The sequence below is a fragment of the Sinohyriopsis cumingii genome, unplaced genomic scaffold (genome assembly GCF_028554795.1).
Source record: "Sinohyriopsis cumingii isolate HCF-2022 unplaced genomic scaffold, ASM2855479v2 utg000646l, whole genome shotgun sequence".
Classification (NCBI taxonomy): Eukaryota; Metazoa; Mollusca; class Bivalvia; order Unionida; family Unionidae; genus Sinohyriopsis; species Sinohyriopsis cumingii.
Window position 1 is genome coordinate 649,513 of NW_028315921.1, and position 10,301 is coordinate 659,813.

Sequence of the window (10,301 nt, forward strand, 5' to 3'; positions counted from 1 at the left end):
AACGTACAGTCTCCTGTTACTTAAAATTTGACCATCGTTTTAATGGGTATTACACACACTTCTAGTAAACAGACACATACGCATGTGCTTTGGTGCCGTTTTGGAATTTTGGAAACAACTCACCCCTTACCCTCCCAAACCTTAACTTGATCCCTTTTGCCTTGCTCGCAACCCTAAATGTTTCTGCTAATCGGCCGATTCGCGGCATTGATATTTGGCTACACTTCCCGCATGCATGTTAGCACTACTGGGACTTTATTTCAATGCCAAGAAATGTTGTTGTTTTTTTTTTCTCCTGTGGGAGATAAAATGTTCCACACGCACAGAAAGTACAACTCGATTATAAATATGCAGCCGGAACAGGTCAATACACAAACCTGTCACAAACATGCACAAAACGTCAGTCCATTCAAGACACAAACCACCAAAAAAAATCATGGAGACATCATTAGGCGTGTTTTCTTTCTGACGTGACGATATCACATTACAATATTGATGAATACGGTTTGTAGTCATAACTAAAAGTTCTACACATCAGATAAAATGTATATCGACGAAGATGGGATTCGAACCCACGCGGGGAGACCCCAATGGATTAGCAGTCCATCGCCTTAACCACTCGGCCACCTCGTCCGGTGTATTTTGATGAGTACACTATTTATGTAGGGAGTGATCTATAGCTACCTGGCCTAAACCACACACAACTTTTGTCTAATATTCACGATTCAATATATGTCTTTTTCAGACAGAAAAAAATTCTAACCATCGAACCATCCTAGCTCTAACTGATGTGCACATAAAGAACCTAGTGCATGATATTCTTTAAAAGAAGAAATATATATCTTCAGGTAAATTAAAACAATTCTTCTGGCTGGGAGAAAACTCAACATTACCCACCTACCCACCCAATAAACAGAAACAAATACATGGTCGGTCCCTTAGTGAGCAAGCATGTTCATATCAATGGATTGTTAGGCAAGGGAAAAAACTCGTACGAACATTCGTTGTATTCATCTCTTCGGTAAGTATTACATCAGATAAGTGAATATCAGTTCCATTTTTTTTAAAGTTATAAAAATCAATGTTTTCTAACAGCAGAGCCGAGTGGCCGAGTGGTCTAAAGCGCTCTCCGTCACGGATCACTGCCATCTCACCTCTGTCTGCGTGGGTTCGAGTCTCGGGCTCGGCCAGTGTGGACATGTGAGAAAGCTTGCCGGTAGCTTCTCGTGGGTCGGTGGTTCTTTCCGGGGTTTTCCCGGGTTCTTCCTCCACCATTAATACTGGCCGCCATGTATAGCCTATCTTGTGTTGAAAAATGGCGTTAAACCCTATAACAACAACAATAACAACTAACAGCAGAGTGGCGCAGTGGAAGCGTGCTGGGCCCATAACCCAGAGGTCCGTGGATCGAAACCACGCTCTGCTAATCACTTTTATTTGGTTTTTGTTTTTTGTTTTTAATTTTAAATTCATAACATCAAATTATCATTTATCTTCAGGCACAAAAATATAAATAAAAGGCACATTCAGTAAATATGTATCTGATTTCATATATAAAATGTGGGTCAATGTAATTTACTTTTCACGCTTCAATGACGGCTTTTTTTGGTGCTAATTTGGACCTTCTACACCGTTCTAGCAATAATAAAATGTCAAATGTACATGCAGCTAAAGTGAAATAGAACAAAAGGTCAAGGTAACATTACTTTCACCCTTAAGCCATGTATTTTGTTGAGATCCTATATAGAAGTTGATACATGCATGTAAAATATTAAGTTCTTTTCTTTGGCACTGTATCAATTATTGTAGAGAATTTAAAGGTACAGAAAACAATTTGTCAAGGACATGATACAAGCAAAAGAAAAACAATGTGGCATGTAATGATATAGCATTGGAACGTTCGACAGTGATCAGGTGGACAAGCCTCCCCGTGTTTCCCACCCCACCGCCGGCATCACCCTTCCCCACCCCCAGACAAAAATGAGTGTTTGTCTCCCTGGCCCTCACTAGCTGCTAAATCCCACAGTCAGCTTGCGGTCTTCTTTGCGCTCCCTGTGAAAAATACATACTGAACCACCCCTGCGATCCCACCCAAAAGTGCCGAAAAGTTTTGACCTCTGACATGACATTGCCATATTAAAAATGGAATTTATTTTGTTTCAATTTTTCGTTAATCCATACAATATGTGCTCTTAAAAGGCAAATTTACACATTTCCAGTGATTACATGTTTCCAAACTTGATATCCTGCTCCGGAAGGAAACGGAGGCTGGTTCTCGAAAATTAAACTTTAGATGAGCCTGTAAAATAATTGTGGTGTATATGAATAGAGGTCATACAATTTGCTATCAATTTTGGGATATATAGTATTTCTTCAATTGGTCACGGTGGGGTTTGATTCTTTTGTGTCATTCTAAAGGTATACTTTCTATTATACAATTGTAAGTTTTCTGTATTTTTCGCTTTGATCTCAGGATTTGATTCACAAACAACGTCCTAAACACAAACAATTCCTGCCTTTATAAGTTATGTGAACATGAATATTTTACAACCACATGAATTATCAGAATTTAAAAAGAGAGGTTGTTCAAATACAGCCAGAAACATCGATATTCATGTTGACATTATATCAAATTTGTTCCCATGCACAAAAACATTTGTCTGTGAAACATATGGAGGACATTTAAGTGCTGCTTATTTAAGGACATGAAAAATAAGTCCCTTTCAACTTCATATTTAGAACAGTAGATAAACAGTTATCAAGAGTATAATAATAATAATAATAATAACAATAATAATAATAATAATAATAATAATAATAATAAATTAAGAAGAATGGCACATTTGGTTGTGAAAGTCCCATCTGATATATGCTCCTTAGTAAAACGCAATCCTCCTTTCGGATTCGCCATTTATTCAATTGTTGCAGGAGGGGGTCAATCGTTTTTCTTTTGTCGAACCAAGGGAGGCAACTAATGGAACTAGAACGTTCATTATAAACAATTGATTAGGTAGTCAACTAATGCAGCTAAGAGGTTAGTGTTGTTGTTTCCATAAAATGTTTTACCGGGGTGTACTAGACTTTATGACTGCCTTAAATCCCAAACACGCCCATATATCATTGTCATAAATAAGATGTATCAATTATTTTCTACTACTCGATATCGGATTATTTTAAACAAGGAAATGTGTCTTTCTCAATGAAACAATATGTGACTTTGCATAATCCGATCGAGAGCTATCTGCAATGTGTTGTTCGATTCAAGCTACCCTGTCTATAATTACGGCAAATTGGACATTCAGTTATTTGTGAGACGCATTGACATCGAAAGACAAACTGACTGAAGAGAGTTTTGGAGTATGAATCTCTGGTCACAAGAAATCTACGTCAGCGCGGAATGAATAGATGTGATCATGTGACTAGCTTTAGAAATACGCCCTACCTATGCTTAGGACATAACAACTTTCACGATCCAATCAGTCAACGAAAAAACAAAATGTCTTTCTATGTAGTTGTGCCGAAAGTTTCAAATTTGTATGAGGTTACGTTGCCAAATAAAGAGTATAATCTAAAGTGGAATTGGCAGTGATAACTATGACTGTACTTCCCCATATTCTGACACTATTACTGTGTAAATACCTCGCCTACCTGCACACGTTTCCGACGAAGAGATAGGTATCAAGATAAGAGAATACGGAGTGGAATTCCTATCTCCCATTCAGGATAGATACTACCCTAGAAATCGTGTGACAGACGTGACGCATTTTTGTTTTGGATATTTAATTTTGATTGTTTGTTATTTTTTAAATATTTATTATTTGTTATTTCATGTTTTATTTCGTATTCTAGAGAAATTATTTGTTACATTTTACAATACTTGCTGGTTTTACATCTTTTCTATTACTTAGGTTAAGAACATAGATTTGTAATATTATGTAAAATACAGTTTTCCAAAAGAGATAAAATCTTAGCCCTACAGTCGGAAGCATCAAACTGTAAGTGACCATTAGTTCGTTAAGTTATTGCATGATAATCAAGTAAAGGTGCGCTCTTTTTGTCTTGACCCGGGTCGCATGATGACAGATTGCACAGATTTCGTGTGCCACAAGTGTTGGAAACAGCGTCATGTTCCTAGGAAGTACAAAAGGCAAAGCTCTGACAATTGTGGAAATTTTCTTTATTTGTGTTCATGTGGGAAATATGACTTAAGAAATACAACTGCCTAAAGATGTTACATGCTAAATGATTAAATTGAAGAAATTAATTACCGAATTGCTAACGTTGCCACAAAGGAAGACAGATTGGGGATTCAAGTTGTAGAAGATGATGAACACGAGGTTGATGAAGTAATACAGGGTGCAGATGGTGAAGAAAGAGGTGATGAAACTGATCAAGAAAAAGCTTTTCACAGAGTCAACCATTCATACTGGTATCTCTTTTACGACAATTCGGGTTTGGTGACAGTTTTATTTAATGGATACAAATATTTTATATTGAAATTAGAAACAGTGTTAAATGCATTTAATGAAAGCCTTTTCAATTAAACATTCAGTCCTCAAAAGTCGCCCTATACTAACTATACTATATTTATTTGAAGCGGAACATTTAGGGCTCGCTATAATTATAAATTATTATGTCAATGTTGCTCTATTTCTATTGTCTAGCAGTACAAGTAAAGTCTTTCAACATGCCAATGGTACAACCATGACATTAGCAAAGAAAGAATCTATTAATCAATCATTTATTGTACTTGGTTTATATTGTAAAGGATCTGGTTCAAAAGGGAATAAAGAAAACAAACGGAACTTTTATTTAATTCATCAGGCAGTCTCTGTTGAATTCTGCAGACAGCTCCAATTTCAACATTGTGATCACGTTATCTTAATTTTGGGAACTAGTGCTGGAGCTCAGTTAGAATAACACTTTGTCTAAAATTAAAACTTATTACACAGAGGTGATACTAAATTGTATGACTTCTGTTCATGTATAGCACAAATGTTTTACTCGCTTTTAAGTAGCTTGATTTTCCGTAAACCAGCCGCTGTTTCCTTTTGGAGTAGGGTATTTTGTTTTGGAAACATTTACTCACTAGAAAAAATACATTTGCCACTCTAGTATCACCCTTAACGTTCAACTGGTATTATATATAGCATTACCGATAGAGAACAGCCTTATCAGAGAGAAGTTTTAATCGGAAAGAATGGTGTTAGATGCACACTGCATTTAACACTGTCTTTAATATCGGCTGAATAAAAATTTGACCAAATCCAAAATTTATGTGAATGAGACAAACTTTTGACTCTGTCAAAAACGTTGCTTTTATCAATTTTTAAGGTATATCCCTCGATGTTGTCCCTCTAGGTCATAGCAATGACATCTCCTACAGTGAATGTTGTATCAGCAATATCCCTTCAAACTATAGAGCATGTCTGAATTAGAGGCATAATTTTGGGTAATACCCATTTCAAACCATGAGCCATAACCCTTGTCAAAATAGTATCATCTACATTAAATAGTCTCATAGGTCGCCAATATTTCCAGCTTCTTTAGTCGCTCTTGGTGTTGTAAAAAATGATATTGTATCAAATCTCACTGTCCATGACGTAATTGATTCCTTGTTAACGATCTGAAGAAGAAAAAATCTCTAACAGGTTATCATATTCATAATTTAAAACGTTGTAAAATACAACTACTTTATCGATTTAACCAGACCAAAATATCTAATTTTAGACATTATATTTATAGCTGCATGTATTTTATCAACCCTTGTATGACCCTACTCAAATACGTATCATCAGCAGGTACGGATGAATTTACCAAGATTAAAACTGATTCTTTACAACTCTCATCATCTGTGCTCGATAATTACAAAATACAATAAAACTTATAAATGTATTTTAATATTTGATTTTCATTTGAAACAAGTGAGCCAAAGTCATCAATGGATTCATTAATAACATTTCGCTTTTGTTGATATTTTTCAGGATTTTTTTATAAAGTATTTGCTATTTGCGTCACTTTCAATCACCAAACTGGATTAAAATCTCGGTATAACACCTCAAAACAATCTTATTTCTTAGTCACTTCATTGTTGTTCGAGTTCTTCCTATGTATTGATATCAAATGAATCTTTAGCGGTAAATTTTACAGAAAATAGAATCATTTTGTCTTGACATCTATACAATTCTTGGAAACTTTCTTTCTTTCTCTTCGTACTGTATAGGAGCGAGAATTCTTACTTTTATATTTTGCATTATCCACTAAGTGAGTTGTTCACTAAAATATTTTACTCTTTCCCTCAATAATAATAGATTTCACTCTACATACCTATTCATCATTACAAACATTATCTAATTTAAGTAAGTGCCTAATTTCTTCGTTGCATGTAGTTATTTTAGGATCGATCTCATAATGATGTACATGCATAACAAAATATTTTGCATACCAATATATAATTTGGAGGAATTTAAGATATAATCCATCCTGCACTGCCATAGTTCGCATAGTACCATTCTCTCTTGATCTCCAAAGATCGTAAATATTGCTATCAACTGTAATTATGAAGCTCTCGAATAGCAATATCATCGATACGTATGTGTTTGTTATGCTGATCAATTGCAGCTATTGTAACCACCTACCAAGGTAGTGCTATAACTCGTATTGGTCTCCACAATTGTTGCACACGGTATTAGTGGATCAGATACTGTTTTATATGCAACGTGCACTCCATAAAGTCGGCATTTGGATATAACTTCTAGAAACCTAAGATCGTTGTGTTCACCGAAAAGTCGTCTGACTACAAACGAAACAAGTGAAAATGGTTCTTGGATTTTGAGAGTGCTCCAGAAACAGCAGTTATGTAGACATTTTGGTGTTAACGTGTCTAAGTATAGCAGATTATATACAAAACTTAAAGAGGTTAAAGATAAACTTGCAAGTACGTTATTGGTTTTATTAATATTGGAGTACACAGGTATGGAATTAGTCGGCTCACAAATTATATTTTCCATGAAACTACCGCGATTCCATGAACGTTGTATTATTGTGAAACTTAATTTAACCCTAGCCCTCAGAATATAAGTGAACTGGAGAGAGTCCATTGCTTGTGCGCTATACATCTGGAAGGTATTACGTTCACATGTTCATACTTTATGTACCTGTGTACCTTTTAGAAGAAGAAATAAGTAGAAATTAGAAAGAATATGAAGAGGAATATCTATACCCCGGTCAACATAGACACCAATCTGATAAAATCAGATCTCCGCTGTCCTACGTGAAGATGTGACGACGACCACTGAAGAATGACATTCAGGTGACCATTAAATTAGCCAATGGAAATGCAACTTTCAAAAAATCTGAAAGTGAATCAAATCGTTCGATACACATTCATCCTTTTCACCCACGGTGCTCTTTCTCAAAACGCAAAGATATTAGACCTCATCTGACTGGTTGATAAAATTAGCAATTATGGTAATAGCATAGGTACCAGAATATGCCTTCTAAGCGATCGCTGTCAGATCTTCATTTGGTAACAGCGGAGATCTGATTTTAATCAGTTTGGTACACAGGTACTTAAAGTATGAACAGGTGAAAGGACAGCTACATAAACGAACATTTTCCCCGTCATTTCTTCTACACTTCTGATAACATCAGTTTCTTTGACCTTCTTAACATTAACCGCAATTGTAGATTGTTGTCCAAGACTATCCGAGTATACAAACGTACAGTCTCCTGTTACTTAAAATTTGACCATCGTTTTAATGGGTATTACACACACTTCTAGTAAACAGACACATACGCATGTGCTTTGGTGCCGTTTTGGAATTTTGGAAACAACTCACCCCTTACCCTCCCAAACCTTAACTTGATCCCTTTTGCCTTGCTCGCAACCCTAAATGTTTCTGCTAATCGGCCGATTCGCGGCATTGATATTTGGCTACACTTCCCGCATGCATGTTAGCACTACTGGGACTTTATTTCAATGCCAAGAAATGTTGTTGTTTTTTTTTTCTCCTGTGGGAGATAAAATGTTCCACACGCACAGAAAGTACAACTCGATTATAAATATGCAGCCGGAACAGGTCAATACACAAACCTGTCACAAACATGCACAAAACGTCAGTCCATTCAAGACACAAACCACCAAAAAAAATCATGGAGACATCATTAGGCGTGTTTTCTTTCTGACGTGACGATATCACATTACAATATTGATGAATACGGTTTGTAGTCATAACTAAAAGTTCTACACATCAGATAAAATGTATATCGACGAAGATGGGATTCGAACCCACGCGGGGAGACCCCAATGGATTAGCAGTCCATCGCCTTAACCACTCGGCCACCTCGTCCGGTGTATTTTGATGAGTACACTATTTATGTAGGGAGTGATCTATAGCTACCTGGCCTAAACCACACACAACTTTTGTCTGATATTCACGATTCAATATATGTCTTTTTCAGACAGAAAAAAATTCTAACCATCGAACCATCCTAGCTCTAACTGATGTGCACATAAAGAACCTAGTGCATGATATTCTTTAAAAGAAGAAATATATATCTTCAGGTAAATTAAAACAATTCTCCTGGCTGGGAGAAAACTCAACATTACCCACCTACCCACCCAATAAACAGAAACAAATACATGGTCGGTCCCTTAGTGAGCAAGCATGTTCATATCAATGGATTGTTAGGCAAGGGAAAAAACTCGTACGAACATTCGTTGTAATTCATCTCTTCGGTAAGTATTACATCAGATAAGTGAATATCAGTTCCATTTTTTTTAAAGTTATAAAAATCAATGTTTTCTAACAGCAGAGCCGAGTGACCGAGTGGTCTAAAGCGCTCTCCGTCACGGATCACTGCCATCTCACCTCTGTCTGCGTGGGTTCGAGTCTCGGGCTCGGCCAGTGTGGACATGTGAGAAAGCTTGCCGGTAGCTTCTCGTGGGTCGGTGGTTCTTTCCGGGGTTTTCCCGGGTTCTTCCTCCACCATTAATACTGGCCGCCATGTATAGCCTATCTTGTGTTGAAAAATGGCGTTAAACCCTATAACAACAACAATAACAACTAACAGCAGAGTGGCGCAGTGGAAGCGTGCTGGGCCCATAACCCAGAGGTCCGTGGATCGAAACCACGCTCTGCTAATCACTTTTATTTGGTTTTTGTTTTTTGTTTTTAATTTTAAATTCATAACATCAAATTATCATTTATCTTCAGGCACAAAAATATAAATAAAAGGCACATTCAGTAAATATGTATCTGATTTCATATATAAAATGTGGGTCAATGTAATTTACTTTTCACGCTTCAATGACGGCTTTTTTTGGTGCTAATTTGGACCTTCTACACCGTTCTAGCAATAATAAAATGTCAAATGTACATGCAGCTAAAGTGAAATAGAACAAAAGGTCAAGGTAACATTACTTTCACCCTTAAGCCATGTATTTTGTTGAGATCCTATATAGAAGTTGATACATGCATGTAAAATATTAAGTTCTTTTCTTTGGCACTGTATCAATTATTGTAGAGAATTTAAAGGTACAGAAAACAATTTGTCAAGGACATGATACAAGCAAAAGAAAAACAATGTGGCATGTAATGATATAGCATTGGAACGTTCGACAGTGATCAGGTGGACAAGCCTCCCCGTGTTTCCCACCCCACCGCCGGCATCACCCTTCCCCACCCCCAGACAAAAATGAGTGTTTGTCTCCCTGGCCCTCACTAGCTGCTAAATCCCACAGTCAGCTTGCGGTCTTCTTTGCGCTCCCTGTGAAAAATACATACTGAACCACCCCTGCGATCCCACCCAAAAGTGCCGAAAAGTTTTGACCTCTGACATGACATTGCCATATTAAAAATGGAATTTATTTTGTTTCAATTTTTCGTTAATCCATACAATATGTGCTCTTAAAAGGCAAATTTACACATTTCCAGTGATTACATGTTTCCAAACTTGATATCCTGCTCCGGAAGGAAACGGAGGCTGGTTCTCGAAAATTAAACTTTAGATGAGCCTGTAAAATAATTGTGGTGTATATGAATAGAGGTCATACAATTTGCTATCAATTTTGGGATATATAGTATTTCTTCAATTGGTCACGGTGGGGTTTGATTCTTTTGTGTCATTCTAAAGGTATACTTTCTATTATACAATTGTAAGTTTTCTGTATTTTTCGCTTTGATCTCAGGATTTGATTCACAAACAACGTCCTAAACACAAACAATTCCTGCCTTTATAAGTTATGTGAACATGAATATTTTACAACCACATGAATTATCAGAATTTAAAAAGAGAGG

At 36.5% G+C, this 10,301-nt stretch overlaps 2 non-coding genes across 2 annotated transcripts; both read right to left on the reverse strand.

Moving 5' to 3' along the window:
* Window positions 1-551: 551 nt before the first annotated feature.
* On the reverse strand, window positions 552-633 carry Trnas-gcu (transfer RNA serine (anticodon GCU)). Its single transcript has one exon. It is a non-coding gene; the product is annotated as a tRNA-Ser (tRNA).
* Window positions 634-8,269: 7,636 nt separating this feature from the next.
* Trnas-gcu (transfer RNA serine (anticodon GCU)) lies at window positions 8,270-8,351 on the reverse strand. Its single transcript has one exon. It is a non-coding gene; the product is annotated as a tRNA-Ser (tRNA).
* Between the last annotated feature and the right edge of the window lie 1,950 nt (window positions 8,352-10,301).